The sequence below is a fragment of the Vidua macroura genome, chromosome 7 (assembly GCF_024509145.1).
Source record: "Vidua macroura isolate BioBank_ID:100142 chromosome 7, ASM2450914v1, whole genome shotgun sequence".
In the NCBI taxonomy this organism is placed as follows: domain Eukaryota; kingdom Metazoa; phylum Chordata; class Aves; order Passeriformes; family Viduidae; genus Vidua; species Vidua macroura.
In genome coordinates this window covers 2,243,292-2,256,124 of record NC_071577.1, presented here as the reverse complement: position 1 = coordinate 2,256,124, position 12,833 = coordinate 2,243,292, and the positions used below count along the sequence as shown (strand labels likewise).

The 12,833-nt window shown below is 55.8% G+C and overlaps 1 long non-coding RNA gene across 1 annotated transcript; it reads right to left on the bottom strand.

The window, feature by feature from the left end:
* Nucleotides 1-9,781: 9,781 nt before the first annotated feature.
* Nucleotides 9,782-10,588, bottom strand: LOC128809664 (uncharacterized). Its single transcript, XR_008437813.1, has 2 exons — nucleotides 10,551-10,588; nucleotides 9,782-10,275 (listed from the first exon to the last, which is right to left on the bottom strand). It is a non-coding gene; the product is annotated as an uncharacterized LOC128809664 (long non-coding RNA).
* Between the last annotated feature and the right edge of the window lie 2,245 nt (nucleotides 10,589-12,833).

Sequence of the window (12,833 nt, the reverse complement as noted above, 5' to 3'; positions counted from 1 at the left end):
CCGGGATAGGGAACGGCCCGGGTTAGGGACTAGGGGGGACAGGGAACAGCCTGGTTAAGAACAGGGGTCAGGCGGGACTAGGAGCAGCCGAATCAGTGAGCAGGTGGAACAGGGAACAGCCAGGTTAGGAATGGGGACTAGGCGGGACAGGGAACAGTCTGGCTGGGGAATGGCAGTCGGAACAGGAACAGGCAGTAGGCGGGACCGGGCCCAACCGAGTTAGGGAACAGTGGGCTAGGGAACAGGCGGGACCGGCGACAGCCCGGTGGGACAGGGAACAGCCTGGATTGGGAGCGGGCGCGATAACGGACAGCCGGGTTAGGGAACAGGTGGGAATAGAGAACAGCTTGGTTAGGGAACAGCTGGGAATAGGGAACAGCCGGGTTAGGAACGGGTGGGAATAGGGAACAGCCCGGTTAGGGAACAGCCGGGTTAGGAACGGGTGGGAATAGGGAACAGCCCGGTTAGGGAACAGGTGGGGCCAGGACCAAGCGGGGACAATGAACAGCCGGGTTAGGCATCAGACGGGATAAGGGACGGACAGGATGCCTGCACTATGTCTGCCCGCAGGTCCCCACAGGAGGGAGCCTGGGATACGTCTCTTTCCAACACCTGCACATCCAGTTGTCCTAATTCCCTCTGTACCCTGCTTCAGGTGCTTGACCAACATCTCCAAGCTTTTAGGCTGGCAGCATGTGCAGTAACCCTAACCCTTATGTAAAATCACTGTTAAATTACTGGGCCTGGGAAGGTCATAACCAAACGTTTTACAAATTTCCCATCAAAGTGACATCAGCTCTGCTGACCTGGCACATTTGTGACACCATTAGCGGCTTCTGCTTTGCCCCCTGGCAAGAAGCAATCAAGTTGCATTTCAAGGATTTGTCCCTGGAATTTGCAAAGAGCTTGAAAAACCCAACCAAACAATCCACAAAGGATTGCGTCGAGGTTTCCTTAACAGCTCTGTCTGCAACCAGACTAGTTGGGTGCTCCAAGCCCTGTCCAACCTGGCCTTGAGCCCTTCCAGGGATGGGGCAGCCACAGCTTCCCTGGTCAACCTGTGCCAGGGCCTCACCACAGCAGCTGGAGCTGGTTTTTGGGGGAAGAATTTTGCTGCAGCAAACTCGGTTTTAATCAAGTTAATGCTGCCCAAAAGTTTTGGGCAGCATTAACTCAGGGAAAGGCAAAGTGAGAAGGAACAGGCTGGCTTTTCCTGAGCGGGCATCAGGCTCTCAAATGGTGGCCCACGGACATGGTGTTTGCCAGGATTCCATGTTTCCCTTGGACAATGGCCCACAGACATGGTGATTCCCACAATCCAATGGTCCCGGAGGATGGTGGCCCACTGATAAGTTTCCCAGGATACAGTGTCATCTGTACATAGGATGGTGGTCTATAGTCATGGTGTTTCCCAGCATTTGGTGGCTCCTTGGGGATTTGGTGGCCCCTGGGAAGAGGGGCTTGTGGACACTGTGTTTCCCAGGATTTGGTGTCCCCTGAGGATTGCGGCCCAGGTGCGTGGTGTTTCCTAGGATTTGGTCTTCTCTGTGGATGGTGGCCCACGGGCACAGCGTTTCCTAGGACTTAGTGTCCCCTTGTGAGGGCAGCCCCTGGGGCTCAGTGTTCCCAGGATTAGGCTGTCACCTAGGGACAGCGGTCCACGGGCACAGTGTTTCCCAGGATTTGGTGTCCCCAGGCACGGCTCCCCAGGCACGGTTGCCACTCAAGGGGTGGCTGGGGTGTGGCCTGTGCCGGTGCCCCGGAGCCCCGCCGGTGGCGTGGTGCTGCCGCTCCGGTGGGCACTGCCGGTGGCTGGGGATGTAGACCGGCAGGAAGAGGAAGAAGCCGGTGCCCAAGAGGTAGGTGCGTGGGACCGGGCAGGACGAGCGAAGGCCGGGCAGCGAGAGCCCAGCTGGTTCTGGGGAAGTGCCTGGAGCCGCTCTGGTGCGAGCGCTGCGGGTGCAAAAGGGAGCAGCATGCTTGGGTTACTCGGTTTTAATCAAGGTTAATTGGAACTAACGCTGTGTCAGCTCTGGCACGCTGGTGGGAGAACAGAAATCCCAAAGATGCTTGTCCTGCATCCCGGTGAGGAAGCTCGCCGGAGAGTTTGAGCCGCTCAGCAGTGATTTGCAGGCTGGGCTATGTTTTGGTGCCCGCCTAAATCAAACATACAGCAATTAGTAATTACCAAAACATCTCGGTTCCTTAATTATTAATTACCACGCTGCTCAGTAGCTGTTGCATAACATCCCCCTCGGTGTCCCTGGTGTTTCCTGCCTCCTTCATGCCTTCCCCAGCTCCCAAGTCCCACCAGCCTGTTTAAGCTCAGCTTTTCCAGGTGTATAGGAGCTAAAGGTGGGTATCTGTTTCTGGGAGGCTGTGGGGGAGGACATGGATGAGCTGAGTCCAAGCCCAGGATGAAGGAGGGAGCATCAATACTTTAAACCTGTGGTGAGGTGACCCTGAGCCTCTCTTGGGGATTTAAGTGGGAATCTTGTTGCGTAAACATGAAGGATAGCTGTTTTGCCACAAAGCTGTCTTCTGTTCATCTCGGAGTGGTGATTCCAGCCCTCTGGCATACCAGCCTGAGGGTTTGGGCTGGATCTGTGTGGCTCCGGGTGCAGGAGAAGGTGTCTCTTTGGAGCACAAAGGCTCTCGTTCCCTGGTTCTGCAAGGCCAGCCTTGGGAATGGGAAGAGATTGTTTTTCTCTGTGGTGGGTCAGATCTTGGAGCGGGATCCTGCTGGGAGCGGCCAGGCGGAGCAGGGCTAGTGGCAGTGGGATGTACAGCCAGCCAGAGGGGACAGCGAGGATGGGCTGAGTGGCTTCTCCAGCCCCTTTGCAGTCTGCTTGGGGCTTTTCACTTACTAAAAAAATCGAATCATAAGAATTAGGAGACAATAGATCAGCTCAGGCAAGTTCCACTGTCGGGAATAATCTCCCTTGGTACTTGCCAGCTTGCAGAAAGGACACGCTTCCTACTGGGTTCCCGTTGAAAGAGCAGCTGAGGAAAAACAAACCCCAGCAGCAGCACAGCCTTTGGGGCTTTCCCTCGGCACAGGAGCCACTAGCTTCACCATGAACCCCCTGGCACAGTGTGCTTCATAACCACTGGGCCAAAGGGAAGGGAAATTAAGCAGGTTTGGAATGTCTAGAGCAAGCTTCACTGTTTCCATGAGGCATTTTCCTCACTGGCATTCCCCCTCTCAAGGCTGGCCGTGGAGCACCCTGCGTGCTGCAGCTGGGCTGTGCAGGAGCAGAGGTGTTGCGGTGTCCTCCTTGGGCCTTGGGGTGACTTGCTGCTGGCTGTGTCACCCTGTGTGCCTCAGCCAGAGGATTTTCAGTGTTTGGCCAGGCTATCCCAGTGGTTCTGTTATATACCTCAGTGTTTTACCCACTGCCGTGCTCATCTCCAGTCTCATTTTCTCTTCTTTCTGTCTGTTTGGAGCTGGATTTGGTTGGTGAGTGGCCAGAAGACTTTAAAGGATATTTGAGGAATCTCAAAAAAATTTTCTTCACCCCTTTTTTTTTTTAATCAAAGGAAAACTATTTTAATTTTTCTCCTTCCTGGTGCATGACTGTGATTTCAAAAGTGTTTAAGCTTTGTAAAAGCCCTGGTGCCAGTGTCTTTTAGCCAGCTTGCGTGGACTAGTTTGGAGCTGGGTTGTGCCAGCCTCCCTGCAAGAGGGGATATCCCTCCTAATGCTGCTCTTACAACCCAGCAGGCTTGAGCTTTCCTGGGGAAATGCTGTAATTTTCCATTCAGCCTTAAAAGACCCCTCAATCTCTCTCTGAGCTGCAAATTCAACAGGCACTTCAGTGCATTTCATTTAATGCTCATTTCCTCTCGTGTCACATATGTGAGCAGCCCTGCCAGATGAGTTTGGAGAGTGGTGGTAGAGGAGAGAACTTAAATTGCTGCCAAACACTGGCAGACCCCGTTATCCAAAGCTCCTTCCTGAAGCGAGGATGCTTGCAGAGAGGGAGTTTGTGGTTAGACAAATTACATCAAACCAAATGAGGTGCGTGTTAGGGGGATGCAGCTGAGTGAGACACAGATCTGGGGGGGACTGAAGGGTTTGTCTTTGAGCTATGAAATTCAGATTGGCATTAAAAAATGAAGGACACAGGGTGACGTCCAGGACTTGTTAAAGTTATTAACTGAGCTCTTACTGCTGTACTGGGGTTTTGGCTGGGGTGGGTGAAATAACTGGAGCTCACAGAGAAGGGACCTCGTGTAGGCTTCAAGCTGCTCTCCTGGGCATTGTTCCTTTTGTAGGCTGAGGGTTGCCCCTGGTGCCTAAGTTTGGCATCAAATGCTGCTTTAATTTGTAAATGCCCATCTGAAAGGGACAGATGTGCTGGGAGCGGGGAAAAGCCCCTGGAATCGATCCCCAATGCACAGCTTGTGTTCTACCCCAAGCTTTGGGATGGGAGGTTGTGTTTCCTGCAGGAAGCATGATGGTGAGTTATGGGAGCAGGCCCTTGAATGTTGATACTGGCAGGAAAATGTCACCATGGATGGTGGGAGACACTTGGGAGCCTGCCCAGCAGCTGAGACCTCCTGCAAAGTTCCTCCATCTCATTAGCAAGCATCCTGTATGTCCAGAACTCCTCCTGTGTTGCACTCCCAGCACCCTGTGGGGAAGAGAGAGGTGGGTAAAACAGTGTGTCACTGCAACAATGCCCTCATCTAACTGGAATGGCAATTTAAAATTAAATTCACTAAATAATTGAATGTTCATAATATAATACATATTACATGTTCCTTTTTATTATACTTCATATTCTGTATTTCCTTATTTATTCCATATTTGGTATTCTTATATTTCCATATTCCTTCTCCCTCCCTCCCTATTCTTCTTCAACCCTTTATTATTATTACAGTTACAGTATGTTTAATAAATGTTAACATTATATACAGCGCAGAGCCTGACTGGGGGCAGTCACCACATTCCCAGAAGTCACCAGAACGTGCAGATAGGGACGCGTTCCCCCTCCGGCAACTTGGGCCCGATCGAATGGGTGATGGACACTGGGGAAGGCAGAGCACGTGGGGCAGGAAGGCAGCAGCAGCTTCTATTTAGAGGCTCTTACTGCGTCTTCTCCCCGCCACAGATTGGATAAACTTGGCTCCCTTGGTTTTTCGCTCATGCCCACTCCTCTGGGCTCTCCCAGCGCCCTCTCCAGCTGGATGCTGGGCTCCAGGAGGAGACTCCTGTACCAGACTCTCCAGATGGGACCTGTGCCTCCAAGCAGGAGCTGGTTCCCAGTGGATGTACTCAGCGTGTGCTTCCCAGTGAGAGAGCTGCTCTGGAAAAGCATTTGGCATTGCAGGGGTTCTGGCGTCCCGTTCTGCCAGGCCAGTTATTCCCATCTGGCCACTTGCCTGTGATTTCCAGCTCCTTCCCCTTGCTCTGCCCTGAAGTTCATCTTGTTTGACTTCAGATCATCCCAGATACATCAGGGCTGGCCTGGGTCTCAGGCATGCCTGATGAAGACCCGTGCCAACTGCAGGTCACAGCAGCCTGCTGCTGGCGTGTCCTGTTGGGCATTTTGGGGGGACATGCTGGCACCCCTTGTGCTCTGCTTTCTGCCTCGGGTTTGCTGTCCTGTGCTTTGTGCAGGCTCTTCTCCCGGAGCAGGAGAGCATGGCATCATCTGAAGAGCATCCCTATCCTCTCCCCATCCCCAGCCCAAGCCGGGCCTTATCTCCGGGCAGGAGAGAGATGGATGTTTTGATAGAGTGGTAATTGCCTTATCTCCAGGCAATTGAGAGACCAATTGCACAGTGGGCTCAGGGTGATGCCCTGAGGCTGCTTTTTCCCTTGTGCTGCATTTCTCCAGCCCTAGAGTGGAGCTTCCCGGTGTTGTCTGCATCTTGTCTGGCTGCTAACACCAGGATAAATCTGAGAAGGGGCTTCCTGCCTTCTCCACCTTCTCTGGTATTTCGGAGGTGTGGGTGTTGTGTGCCTCTGGCTTGGGAACAGACCTGTTTAATGGGGTGTAGGAAGCCAGGCATCAGAGCCTGGGGCAGGGTTTAGGGTGGGACAGAGCAGAGGACAACCACAGTGGGTTTGGGTGCTCGTATCAGTGCCTGCTTCCACAGCGGATACGAGGAAAGGGATTTGTCATCTGCGTGGGATCCTGGTTTCTATTGCAGGATAGTGCCTCACCGCATCATCCTTTGAATCTGCTTTGCTTTTAAATATTATTCTCTGTCTGTGCTTTAACAAGAAACCAGACTAATTAATAGTTTGCTGGAAATGTTAAGCTTCGAGCCTAGAGAGGGAAGCTCTGGGAGCTCCCTCCATGCCTCCATGGGCTGATTCAGGGTGTGCACATCTGTAACTCCTCTGTGCCCCGGGGCAAACGCTGCAGGGGTTGCACAGCTCTCTGCTGCCTGGGATCTCAGCCTTCCCTGCACAAAATCAGGGGGCTCAGGGCTTGGTCTCCTCAGGCTTTGCCCATCAGGCCCAGCCTGGGAGCAGTGCTGGGTAGCGGTGACAGCTCTGGTGCTATCACTGCCTGCCTCCAAGGCACTTTAAAGGTTTTGTCACTCGTGTAATCAATGACTGAACCTCACCGCCAGATTTGTGCTGAGCTCTGTCTGCAAACCAATTTGCAGTGGTTGCTACTTGGACCTGTATCTGACAGCCTCCCAGAGAAATCTGGAGTGACTTTGCTGATCCTGTCTCTTTGAGAGCAAGCGCCCAAGGAGGAAAGCTGGTGTCTATGTTGCCAACTGCCACGATGCTCTGGCCTCTCTGTGGTGTGACAGGAGCCCCACTTGCTGCAAAGAGCGAGATCTCATGAAAACTTGGATGGATTTTAGTGGCTTGGTAAAGCTCCAGCTAGCTGGAGAGCTCTGCTGGGATTCGTTTCCTATGGTTCTGTAACAACGGAGGCAGATGTTGGGATTGCAGATGTGGCTCTGCCAAGGGTGAGCAAGAAAATGGGGCTTAAAATGCTCTCTGAGGTGGAGAGGGTGTGATTAGGAAATGCGCTGACATGCCTTCTTCCTAGGACACCAGGCAGAGAGGTCTGCAGTGGCAATGCGTTACTTTTCTCGGCCCCGGTCAGCTCTCAAGCGCCCGGCTTGGGCATCTCGGCTTCTCGTCGGGGCCAGGGCTTGCCACGATTCCCGGGTGCTTCTGCTGCCGCACTCCGGGGTGGGCCACGCTTTGCCATTGGTGCGAGGGAGGAAACGAAGAGGCAGGGAAAACGTCCAAATCCGTCCGCATGGCAGCTGGATGCTTTATTGGCCGCGAGAGCCGTGACAGAGAAGCTGCAGCCCGTTCCCAACCTCGCGTGGACAAATATGCCCCCGGGATCGGAGGCGAGCGGGATGATATAGGGGTGGGACAGGGAGGACGGGGAGTCCTCCCGCCCAATGAATACAGACGCCATGGCGGTGACGTGTACTACAGCGACCAATGGGAACACGGCAGGGGCGGACACGGGGCTTCGGGGCGACTGGGACCGCGGGAATGGGGTGACAGGCACGGAATCCTCAGGAGTTGGCAGGGAGTGGTTACAGGAGTGACAGGAGGAAACTCCAATGGCAGGCAGCCTGGAGCTAGGCACCGTGGTGGGGGGGGAAACTGTGGGAGGATGCACGAGGGTACACAGAACCGGCAAACTAACAAAGATCAGAACCCCTAATCTGAACCCAAAACCAGGATGCAACAGTCTGCAAGAGAGAGGATCACAGAGTCCCAGACTGGTTTGAGTTGGAAGGAAGTTCATCCCATTCCACCCCCTGGCATGGGCAGGGACACCTTCCACTATCCCAGGGTGCTCCAAGCCCTGTCCAACCTGGCCTGAAACTCTTCCAGGGATGGAGTACCCACAGCTGCTCTGGTAATCTGTGCCAGGGCCTCACCACCCTCACAGGGAAGAATTATTTCCCAACATCCAACCTAAGCCAATCTCTTTCAGAACCCATGGAAAACCCTGTCGTGGTGCAAGACCACACTCTGGCGTCTGGCAAAGCTTGAGATATCTAACAGCTCCTAGCAAACAGTGAACAGTGGGCTACCTCGCCATACAGCTGACCTGGCTGGAGCAGGGGCTGGGCTTAGGAGGTCTCACCAGGTCCTTTCCCACCTCTGGTGCTGGTCTCGCCAGTTCCCTCCCCAGTGCTCCGCTGCAGGGCAGCTGGCAGCAGGTCTCCCTGGGTAATCTCCCTGCAATCAGCACTAAATTAGCTTTGTTATTCATCTCTTTTGTTGCTACCAGAGCTGGCTGTTGGGCCAGAGCTGCAGGGGTCTGGGCCTGAAGTAACTGAGGCAGTGAAAGGAGTCAAGTTCAAGTCTGTCCCTGGGCAAGATCCTGCAGGACAGGGATGAAGGTTTGCAGCAGCAGGTTGGAGAGGCCAATCTGTCTGCTGGATCGGTCCGTGTCTCACAAACGGGATGGGACCCTGACTGGTTGCAGACTTAGGATTTATTATCTGTCTGTATCATACAGGCAAAAAGAAAGAGACACAGGAAAATAACAACCTCCATGCAAACACAGATCAGAGGCAAGATGGCAGCCCATGCAAAGCCTTTTTCTACATATTCTTTGAACCAATAGCATAAAAGAAAAGGTGTAAAGGCATTATACTCTAACCAATTAGAAAAGGACCCACGTGGGTTTAACATTAACAAAAGGACTTCTATCAACCTCAAACAATACACAATAATTCATTCTTTAAGATGGAAACTTCTTCTATCTTTGCAGGGCATATATCGAGGACTTTTCACATTTTGAGTTATCAGTAAGTTCTTGTCCTTTCTTGTTCCTTATGATAAATATCAATAAATTCATTTAGTTGTTAAATCCCTAGCTTTCTCTTGAGAAGGTTTAGAAACTTCCAAGCCTTTCTAAGCTTTACAAAGTGTCTTTTACCTTTTTATATTCCTACACTTCTTCACCTGCCTCAACACCTGCCTGCGTTCATGGCACCAAAACCAGGCTGTTCCCGGCCACAGACCAGAGCCCTGTTCCCGCAGGACGCTCTTGCCAGCACCTTCCAGGACTCTCCGCTCTGCACGCAGCGCTTTTCATGCCTGCTCCCAACAGGCTTTGGAAGGCAGAGCACAACCTGGCTGCCTCTGCCAGCAGCACACCCCAAACACAGGTGGAGGAAGAAGCAGCAGGGGCTGTTTTGCGGCCATGCCCAAGAGAAACGGGAAGGGTGCCCTCCCTGTGGGCTCACTTGGTTGGCTTTCTGACTGGCTCTGAGCCTGGGGCTGCCATTCCTCACCTGTGGGGACCAGAACCACACCCGGGATCCTGGCACTGCCTGACAGCGCTCCGGGCACTGGCACGGTCGCGCGTCCGAGTCCCGGGCGCCGCGCTGCTGCTGCATTTGCTCTTAGGCACACCCAAATCCCACTGTTAAGCCTGGATGGTTGCTGGTTCTGTCCTCTTCCTCATCCTGTGCAGGGATGGAGCACTGCTGAGCTTTAGGAATCTATTCTTGAAAACTTCCAGCATTCCATGCTCCTTTGACCTCCGTGGATGCTTACCATGGAATCCCTCACAGCTGGGTTCATCCTCAGGTTGGCTCTTCCAAATTCCAGGGGCTCCAGGGTGCTCAGCAAGATCTGCAACTCCAGTGTTGTGGAACTGCACCTTCAGCACAGGCACCTTTCCAGCCTGATCTGTCCCCGTTGCTCTGTGTGTGTGCACAAAACACCAAAACACGGTGTGGAAGGGAACGGCAGCAGGGGCCTGTGTGTCCCTGGGCTCAGGATTTGCGTCGCTTCATCTCCACAGAGATGCAGGCAAAGTGAAGAAGCCAAACCGTTTATTATATGGAAGATGAAACAAAGAGATGAGATGGGAGGGAAAAGGGGGATGGGCAGGGTCTGAGGGCTGGAGGTAGGGAGCTGTCAACAGGGAGGGAGAGTGGAGGGGAAGAAAAGGTGATGGATAGGCTGAGGGCTGGTGAGGCAGAGCTATCAAAAGGGAGGACATGTGGAGAGAAAAAAAGGTGATGGGCAGTGTCTGGGGGCTGGAGGAAGGGAGCTATCTAGAGGGAGGGAGCTATCTACAGGCAGGGAGAGTGCTGAAGCCACGAGAACTGTGCCCAGCATCAGCTATGCCAGGATTTCCAGCAGCACTGAGAGGTGATGTCCTCTTCAATGTCTCCGGGTGTGTTCTTGGGACACTGGTTCACTGGATCCAGAAGGTGTGCCTAATTCTTTAGCTCTTTGGGGAAACTGGGCTTGATTTTCCAGGTTAGAGCATGACGGGCTGGCATCCCGCCTCTGGGCTTGAAGGGCTGGAAGAGACAGCAACAGAGACATGGTGAGATCCCGGATCTGTGGGAATGCTAGGAGTCCTTCTGAACAGGGCCAATCCCACCCAGAAGGGAGTAGGAGACATTGGAATCAGCCGGGAGGTACTTGCCACGACTCCCCGACGTGTGCCTGAAATCTCTGTGTGCTCTGCCCACAGCAGCCCTGGTGCGCACCGGGAGCAGAGCCCACTGCAGCCGGGGCAGGGCTCGCAGCTGCCCCCGCCAGCCCCCGCTGTCAGCCCGCTGCCCTCACTCACCATTGCAGATCAGCTGGAGCTTTCCCTGCTGCCCCCTCGAGCTGCGCTCGGCCATCCCTGTGAACACAGAGCCTGTCACGGCCCAGCGGCACAGCTCCCTGCCAGCGGCGCTGCCAGCCCTGTGGCCACACGGCCTCGTGGCTCGGCAGGGCTCAGCCCGGGCCCTTGCCGCACGCTGCCGCCCAAGGGCACGGCTGCCGGAGGGCGGCAGCAGCGCCCAGGCCAGGCGGGGCTCCGTGGCGCCGGGCCCGGATGGCGCTGCCGGGGCAGCAGGCGGGGCTGGGGCCGAGCTGCGGCGGGGCGGGGAGGGAGCCCGGGCTCCTGGCTCACCCATGAACCGGACGGCCGCCTCTCGCAGGGGCCCCTGTGGGCTCTGCAGGTAGGGCAGGGCCCGGCGCAGGTGCTCGGCCGCTCGGCTCCTGTCCTCTGCCAGCTGGAGAGAGCGGCAGCAGGGAAGGGTTGGCGCGGGCTCAGCCCCTGGGCCGGGCGCTCCCTGCGCCCGGCCCCGGCCTCCCCTGCCCGCACAGCCCTGAGGCCCGGCCAGCAGCCGCTGGCGCCGGGCTCTGGAGGGGGCAGAGGGCCGGCTGCTGCCCGGGGAGCCGCGGTGCCACCCCGCAGCCCCGCCGGGCCGGGGCTCCATCGGCACCCGGCTGGGACCCACGGGAGCCTGGAGAAGAGCCTGCGCGGCCTCTGGCTGCAGCAGCGGGCAGGGGCACAGCTGCCAGCCCACACACTGAGCATTGTGCCCATGGGGCTTCTCCAGGCTGAGCCTGGGCCTTCCAGGCCGTCCTTACCAGGACCTCAGCAAACTTCCACAGATTCTCCTTCTCCAGCAGCTGTTTGAGATCCCTCCTGTTCAGGAACTTGGCCGCACAATGCAGCGTTTCCCGAGAGGCCTGGAGAGCAGCAGAGACCCCGAGATGGCCCCACAGCCCAGGGCACAAGACCTTTGTCCCTGTGCCAAGGCCTGGAGGAGGCTGCAGCCCGCCAGGCGCCAGGGCAGGAGGCAGCCGAGCCCCCTCCCAGCATCATAGAAATGCTCACCTTTGCCACGTGCCAGTTCTCATCATGACAGTAGATGAAAAGTGTGTCCAGGCTCTTGTTCACAATTGTCTCCAGGGGCTTTTTTCCCTCATCCACTACCAAGTCCATCACCTTACAGAAGAGTTGAATGGAGAGCAACTGCACATGGCTGTTGTCCTAGAGGAAAGGAAAAGACCTACACCAGCTACTCCAGGCCCACCTAGGCAAAGGCCTGAAAATCCAGAGAGCACAAAGTTTCTGGGAAGCACCCGATGCCTGTGGCTCAGGATGCAGAACCTTACGTGGTCAAAGAGCAGCAGGAGAGCCTCAGCCAGCTTTGGGGCGGTGGTGCTGGATACCAGGATGTCTTTGTGCTGGAGCACATTGGTGAACACGTGGAGGCTCATGCTGACCACCTCTCTATCTTCATCCCCCAGCAGCTGCAGAAGGCTTTGAGACACGCTGCACATTCTTCTGGCCTGGGTGGAACACAAGGCTGTGCTGGGAAGCCATGGACGGCTGCACGGCCAGCAGCGCCCTGGCACTGCAACCCCACCCTGCTGCTGCAGGGCCCACAGGCCAAAGGCCTGTCCCAAAGCACTGGGGCAGGTGAGGCAGGAGAGCTGGGAGCAGCTGCCTCAGCTCCTGAAGCCCTGCCAGCCCAAGGGGCTGCTTTGCCCGGCGCAGCTTCAGCCGCTGCCCCCTTCTCACCATCGAGGGATCCTTGCTGGGCACCACGAGGCCTCTGAGCGCCAGGCGACGCCTCTGACTGCATTCACTCCGGAGGTACCTTGACATGATCTTCAGGACGCTGCCACCACATTTACTCAAGTTCAGGCGCTCGAGGACCTGAAAGGCACAGGGCAGTGACAGAGGACCCGGCCGGCAGGAGCCCAGAAGCGCACAGGGCTGGGCCCAGGCAGCAGCACAGGGCGTGGGCACTGTCCTGGCAGCTGTGGCTACGAGAGGGCAGAGAGCTGGGAGGCAGCTCAGCGAGGCAGCGCTGGCCAACAGGCTCACCTCCACAAGGAATGCCAGGAAGGGCAGATCCCAGCACGGCTCCTCCCTGCTGAGCTGCCGGAGCAAGTGGAGTGCGATGCGAGAACACAAAGGGATCAAAACACGGAGCATCTTCCTGGCAGGGGGGAAAAAGACACCAAGGCCCTGAGGTGGGGAGACCAAAGCTCTCCCAGCACTGACTCACAGAGCTCTGGTCTTTCCCCAGCATCCCTGGAGGGGATGTGAGCGCTTGGAGAGGCA